This window comes from Tupaia chinensis, unplaced genomic scaffold (genome assembly GCF_000334495.1).
Source record: "Tupaia chinensis unplaced genomic scaffold, TupChi_1.0 Scaffold000115_1, whole genome shotgun sequence".
Taxonomy (NCBI): domain Eukaryota; kingdom Metazoa; phylum Chordata; class Mammalia; order Scandentia; family Tupaiidae; genus Tupaia; species Tupaia belangeri.
This window is the reverse complement of record NW_006159579.1, coordinates 4116466-4123848: the sequence shown is the minus strand read 5'-3', so window position 1 is coordinate 4123848 and position 7383 is coordinate 4116466. Positions and strand designations below refer to the sequence as shown.

The 7383-nt window shown below is 38.9% G+C and overlaps 1 protein-coding gene and 1 pseudogene across 4 annotated transcripts in view; one reads left to right on the top strand and one right to left on the bottom strand.

Moving 5' to 3' along the window:
* The window catches only part of NDRG3 (NDRG family member 3), a 75893-nt gene that overhangs the window by 39815 nt on the left and 28695 nt on the right, over positions 1-7383 (top strand). The window lies entirely within an intron of this gene.
* Positions 1-7383, bottom strand: part of LOC102484404 (cytochrome c oxidase subunit NDUFA4 pseudogene) — a 30431-nt pseudogene that overhangs the window by 14268 nt on the left and 8780 nt on the right.

The window sequence follows — 7383 nt, the reverse complement described above, 5'->3', positions numbered from 1 at the left end:
AAAGCCGCCAGGTCTGAGACTCAAACTGCAGTCGGCCATGTGGGAGTCCAGCGCACTTAACCACCACGCCACCTGCCAGCCCCTAATCCCATTTTTCCATAAACTTTTGAAGTCCCCTCATACTTATAGTGCCTAAAAAACACAAATGAGAGCAGTATACAAAAGTTGAGGCTGGTACACACTGCTCCTCTGCAAGCTGAGGCCACCTGGGAGGCCCAGGTTCCATTCCCAACCCACCCTAAAGTCCAGGTGTAGTTAGTATGTGTATAGTCCCACTTAGTCAGGAAGCAGAGGAAAGAGGATCATGACTTCGCACGACTTTCTCTATTTATTTATTAAATTTTATTTATTTAATTCCATTTGTTAATATTATTTTTTAATTTGACCAGACAGAGAGAGAGAGACAGAGAGAAAGGGAAAGTGAGAGAGCAAACCACCAGGTCTGGGATTCGAACCATAGTTGGCCATGTAGAAATCCAGCACTTTTAACCACCATGCCACCGGCTGGCCCCATGACTTTCTCTTTTAAAAAAAAAAAAAAAAGTAAGGCCTGGTTGTGCTTACAATGGAATTTTTACAGCCAGTAAAATAAAGTTTAAGAAGAACTTATAATCACATGTGATTTGCATATGCCATAATGTTAACAAAAAAGATAGAATACAGATTCACATAACTTTGTCATAAGCAAAGGAAAGGACTAGAAGGAAATGTATCAGCTATTGACAGAGATTGACGATTGGTAGGATAAAGTAAGAATGTATTTCCTGCCTTTCATATATCTCTGGATAGCAGATTTTCTACAGCAGGTATCATCAATGTAATCAGAGGAGAAAAGTAAGTTTGAGAGATTCGGGTTTGTGTTCCTATTTAAGGAGGGGCCTCCTGAGTGATAGGAGAGTCCTCTGGGGAGCGTATTAGCTATTCAGATAGTTTTAGGAAAAAACTAGGAGCCAGCAGGTGGCATGGTAGTTAAGGCATTGGACTCCCACGTGGCAAGCTGCAGTTTGAGTCCTGGACCTGGCAGCTTGCTTTCTCACGTTTCCTTTCTCTCTCTCTCTCTCTCTGTCTGGTCAAATTTTAAAAATAATAAGAAGAAATAAAATTAAATGAATAATTCTTAAAAATATAGCAAGTTTATGCCTCAAAATCCTTAATAGAGCACTGCAGTAGCCCTTTAAACCAACTACAATAGTGATTATATACTATTGTTATTGGGTTAAACTGGACAGTGAGTATAAATGAGTTCATGGAAGTGTACTATGTTAAGGTAACATTGTTTTTTGTTTTTCAGACACTATAAGTAGAATTTTAAAAATTATTCTTACTGTGTATGTTAAAACAACTAAGGAAAAGAAAAATGTCAGTTTTGTGTGGTCATATGAGCTAAATTTAATCTGTTGTTTTATATGAAAAAAATAATTTTGAATAAACAACAAACCTGAAGACATACACGTTTGCATGGACAAAATCGTGCCATTTATTGAATTCTTGGTCAAGATTCAAAATACCACTCTTTTGGATTACTTTTTTTATGTGAAGAATTTCATTCAAATTGTAAACTGTTTTTTGGCTTTTTATTGAAAATACGCATGCACACACATTCATGAAGAGAAGAGAAATGGTGAGTGTTCCCATTTGAGTGAGAACCACCCAGTGCAGGTAGCTGCTGTGAGCTTTGCAATTACAATTTGGGCCTGACATATGAGATGGAAAATATTGAGGGCATTATTTCTGGCTTTCTTTCTCTCTGTGTCTCTCCAGTGACCACATCCTATAGCAAAAAAAATTTCTCTCTCTCTCTCTTTCTCTGTCTCTCTATATATGGCATTAAAGTGCCGCCATGCCTAGTCTGTGCTGGCTCGGCTTTGACTCCTTCCCCCAGAAAATGCCATGTAACCCACAAAAAAAAACGAGTCTGATTTTTGTATCCTCAGCCAAAACGGGGTGACTTCCCATAAGTTCAGTAAGTTTCCCAGATCCAAATACATTTTTGAGGCACTATTTAACATTCTAAAGGATGGAAAAAGTAAGACCACCATCCTTTGCTGTTCTGTTACTTTTCTTGAACTGAGACAATTTTTCAAAAGAATGAGTCCTCATAAAGTGTCACACTTAAAAAATAGTTTTGGGGATCTGTGAATGGTGTAATGATTAGGTCGCTGCACAGAGTGGACCCCGGTTTGAGTCCAGGACCCGGTGGCTTAAAACTCATGCCAGGCTCAAATGAGTACATGCCCAAAATCCCAAAAGGATTATGGAGAAGGGATTGCGGTGTGGCCATCTCCCTGGGGTGTAATTTCTCAATTTCTGTCTCTCTGTCTCTCTGGTGAGTGCACGTGCCCTATAGTACACAGCTCTCTCTAATAGAAAAAGGTTTTAGCCCAGCAGATGACATCATGGTTACACGGCTAGACTCCCACATGACCCACAGCGGTTCAAGTTCTGGACCTAGTGGCTGGAAACTCACACTGGGCACATGTGCCTGCATGCCCAAAATCCAGAGGGAAGAATGGAGGAAAATGGATTGTAGTGTGGTCATCCTCCTGGGGGTGGAATTTTACTTCCTACCTCTGTCTCTCTGCAAGTGCATGCACCCTATAGCAAATATACCTCTCTAAAAACATAAATAAAAAATAATAGTTTTCAAAATAGAACGAAATGTTCTGTCTCTGAATTCTCTTCTGACATTATCAGCATGAAATCAGAAGTGATGCTATTCTCAAGACTGACTTTAGTTGCATTGATTAGATAATGGTTTCATGGAAGCATTCTCTCAATGAGGATCCACAACATTTCTTCCCTCCGCTTCACCCTCAAAGTCGATACAAGGTTTTAATGTAAACAGAACAATAGTACAGTGATTTGTGCCCAAGTAAGTTTTCTTTCCAAAGTGGAGAGGGGTATGCAATACAAAGTCTAGCACCCACGGACCAGGCGTGCGCTTGCTGACGCAGAGCTTTCAGAATCCACATTCAATCTCTAGTATGGAAAGAAAAGCGACTGCCTAGAAGTCTTTCAGACCTTTCGCATTTCTCATGGAGCTATAATCTCTTTTCCATAGATTTCAATTCCAGAAAGTCTTTATTGCTGGAATTATGTTACAGTCTCTTTAAATCAGATTTGGAGAGATGGTGTGTAAAATTGTTTCAATAAATTCTTAGCTAGCTTTAAATTTTATGTGAATAATTTTTAATACACAAGTGGAACTTATTTCCACACATTTGGCTGACTATTGCTGCCCAGAATTTTAAGAAGTGTGAGCTTAAGAGAAGTGTTGCATTTTTTTAAAAAGCTATCTGCACAATTTTTGTGTAGATTCTCATGAAGAGGTGTATAGTGTATCTAGAATGTGGTTAACAGATACCTACATAATAGGTAGAGAGGGAGAAATGGCCAAAGATTTACTAAGGCATTGTTCCATTTGTCAATAAATTTAATTACCATTGCAAAGTGATTATACAGAGAAATACTATATAGCCATTAAGAAGAATGAATAAATTTGTGTTCACTGACATATAGGTAGGAAGAGACACTACCTGTTGGTTGAAAAGCGTTTACATAATGCATATCCCTGAGTAATTTCAGAGAGTAATATTTACATTTATTGATAATAATTTAATTTGTTTTTAAAAGTGTATCTCCACCACTAATAAACAGTTAAAATAATGAAGGCAGCCACGGAACGGTAGTATGTGAAGGACAGCTTAGGAGCAGAGACCAGAGTGACAGGACCTTGGAAAAATCGATTTGGCAAGTGGGAAGTGAAGGGCCTGAGACAGAAGAAAAGATTTTCCAATAACATACGGTCTGACCTGGTTTTGATGCATTAATAATGCGCAGTCAGGCAATTTGATTTAAATGTATCCATAAGTTAAAGACTATGGGGTCAGCGAGTGCATGGTAGTTAAGACACTGGACTCCCACAGAGCTGATGGCAGATCAAGTCCTGGATAGAAAGGCTTGAAAATCATTCTGAGTACATGTGTGTGCACCCGTAAAATCTCAGGAGGAGAATGAAGAAGAACAGATTGCAGTGTGGCCAGCCCGTCTGGGGTGGAAGGTAATTTCTCACTTCACCTCTCTGTCTCTCTGGAGAGTTCGCATGTCCTATGGCAAAACCTGAAAAAACTGAGACTATTATATTCCTGATAAAATAAATAAAAGATTAGGTCTATTCCTATGTGTTAGCTGATTGGCAAATGACACCATTAAAAGTAAAAGTAAAAATAATCATAGACCCTGCTGCAGTGACACACAGGGAGTGTCACCACTTAGGAGGCTGGAGGCTGTAAGGAGGCTGGAGGCTGTAAGGAGGCTCAGGCTTGGTTCTTGGGCCAATATGACATGCCAAGCCGGAGTGTCCGTGGTCTTTGCTAATAGGGAGGCTAGGGCAGGAGGACTCAAACCCAGCAAGGCCCTGTCCAGAGTGCCCGTCTATCTGTGATTCTCCTCCTCTCCTTCTTTCTCTTTCTCTCATTCATAAAGTAAAAGTCATAATAATAGTGGTTTATTGTCCCTCAAACTTCGGATCATTGAGAAGCGTTCTACGTTTAGTGCTGGATTCAGTAACAAGATGCTAATCTTTTCCAAATCTGCTTCCAATGTTTCTTATGCTTTTCTTTAACAGTTTAATGTTTCTTATTCTTTCCTCAATGGAAACTGCCTGTGGATTTTTAAAGTCAAGAACTACAGATATATATTTTTTTTAAATCTCAGTTTTAATCATGTCTTTTCATAGGTTTCTTGACTGCTGGTATTTATATTTGCTTTCTGCCTGAAATAATCACTTCTTATTTAAAGCCCTCTCAATTTCTAAGTTGAAATGTTGGATTACTGTTCACAAGGATGGTTTAGAAACTTCTTAAAGAGATGCACACTTTTCTGATTTTTAACCTTCAAGGAAAACATGTCTGAGCATGTTGCAGTGTGTATTTCTTCAGCGACTGAGTTGTTTCTGCAAGGGCACACTCTACACACTGTCTCTCCAGAATGCACACAGCGTTGGGAGAACAGTGGCATGGTACCACATCTCACGAGTCACGAGCTCTTCCTTCCCCAGGGCAGCATATCCCAATTATGCATTCCTGTCATCATCCTCTCCCTCTTGTCTGGGCTCATCCCCCTTCAGACAAGCTACAGTGCTGCTAAGTCCCTAAAGAAATCAAGCGCCCCCTCAAAAAGAACATCTTAGCAGTGCAAAATGATCAGATAGCAAAAAGGGAAGCTCATTGCCATAGGTGGCCTAAATGTCTAGTCTGATCAGGAAAACCACTTTAAAAAAACATAATTTTCCTTAATAATAAATCCAAACAAAATGCCAGCATATCTACCCTTAATCAAACAGACTGTAGAAAATAAACTAGGACTTAAGACAGTGTCCATCTCAAACACAAAATAGCAACTTACTAAACATATGCAAATTTTTATTTAAGTGTAGAAGAGACATTTGTATTTCATAGAAGACTAAGGTATGGTATATAGTACATTTTCTTTTTCAAACACCTAAATTTCATTTTCTTCCATTGGTCAAGAAATAGAACAGTGAGAAAACTTTCACTGCAAAATGTATCCTTGCAATTTTGTTTCAGGCAACTGTGGAAGTGGCTTTCCTGTGTATTTGGAGAACACAACAAATGTGTAGCCTGTAGCCAAGAGGATTGTATAAATCTCTCCCTGGAATAGCTACTATTTCCAACACTGCTCAAGAGAATATTATATTTGCACTCTGTGTATATATACACATCTTCGACATTGACTAGTTAACGTTTATTTTGTTTCCTGTTATGCCTGTGTATATGTGCTTTTATTTAATAATGTTAGTTAACATTTCCTTTTTTTGTAAATAATGATAGTATAATTTGGAAAATCTGGCTCAATTCCCAGACTTAGGTCAAGCTAATATATGAATATATTTAGTCCAGTTTACTGTTTTATTGGACTTTGATGTCAAGTAACTCTTTTTGGAACAATATATTTTTCATGTTGCAAATTCTAAATAAAAATAACTCTAAAGAAGACAAAACCTTGCTTTATTTTCATCTTTAGCTGAAAGAAGAAGGTGGATCTAATTTGGAAATTTCAGTTTGCAGCATATATATTTTGGATAATGTAGGAGACTCAAAATTATGTTGGATATGAGGAATTGTTTCTATTTTATTTTCTGGCATGAAACCATGTTTTCCTTTATTATTTTTTGCTTGTCTTGGAGCTTTAGAAAAAGGAAAAGAATCCCTTCTCCTCCATTCTCCTGTCGGGATCTTGGGCATGCACGCACACGTGCCCGGTGTGAGTTTAAGCCGCCGGGTCTAGGACTTGAACCGTGGTTGACTACATGGGAGTCCGGCGACATAGCCATTACGCTAACTGCTGGTCCCTTTATTTCAAATTTTGACCGGAGAGGGGCAGAGCAAGAAAGAGAGAAAGAAAGTGAGAAAGCAAGCTGCCAGGTCTGGGACTCGAACTTCAGTCAGCCATGTGGGAGTCCAGCACGCTTAACCACCACACCACCTGCCAGCCCCTAATCCCATTTTTTCCATAAACTTTTGAAGTCCCCTCATACTTATAGTGCCTAAAAAACACAAATGAGAGCAGTATACAAAAGTGCAGGCTGGTACACACTGCTCCTCTGCAAGCTGAGGCCACCTGGGAGGCCCAGGTTCCATTCCCAACCCACCCTAAAGTCCAGGTGTAGTTAGTATGTGTATAGTCCCACTTAGTCAGGAAGCAGAGGAAAGAGGATCATGACTTCGCACGACTTTCTCTATTTATTTATTAAATTTTATTTATTTAATTCCATTTGTTAATATTATTTTTTAATTTGACCAGACAGAGAGAGAGAGACAGAGAGAAAGGGAAAGTGAGAGAGCATTTAACCACCATGCCACCGGCTGGCCCCATGACTTTCTCTTTTAAAAAAAAAAAAAAAAGTAAGGCCTGGTTGTGCTTACAATGGAATTTTTACAGCCAGTAAAATAAAGTTTAAGAAGAACTTATAATCACATGTGATTTGCATATGCCATAATGTTAACAAAAAAGATAGAATACAGATAGAACACATAACTTTGTCATAAGCAAAGGAAAGGACTAGAAGGAAATGTATCAGCTATTGACAGAGATTGACGATTGGTAGGATAAAGTAAGAATGTATTTCCTGCCTTTCATATATCTCTGGATAGCAGATTTTCTACAGCAGGTATCATCAATGTAATCAGAGGAGAAAAGTAAGTTTGAGAGATTGGGGTTTGTGTTCCTATTTAAGGAGGGGCCTCCTGAGTGATAGGAGAGTCCTCTGGGGAGCGTATTAGCTATTCAGATAGTTTTAGGAAAAAACTAGGAGCCAGCAGGTGGCATGGTAGTTAAGGCATTGGACTCCCACGTGGCAAG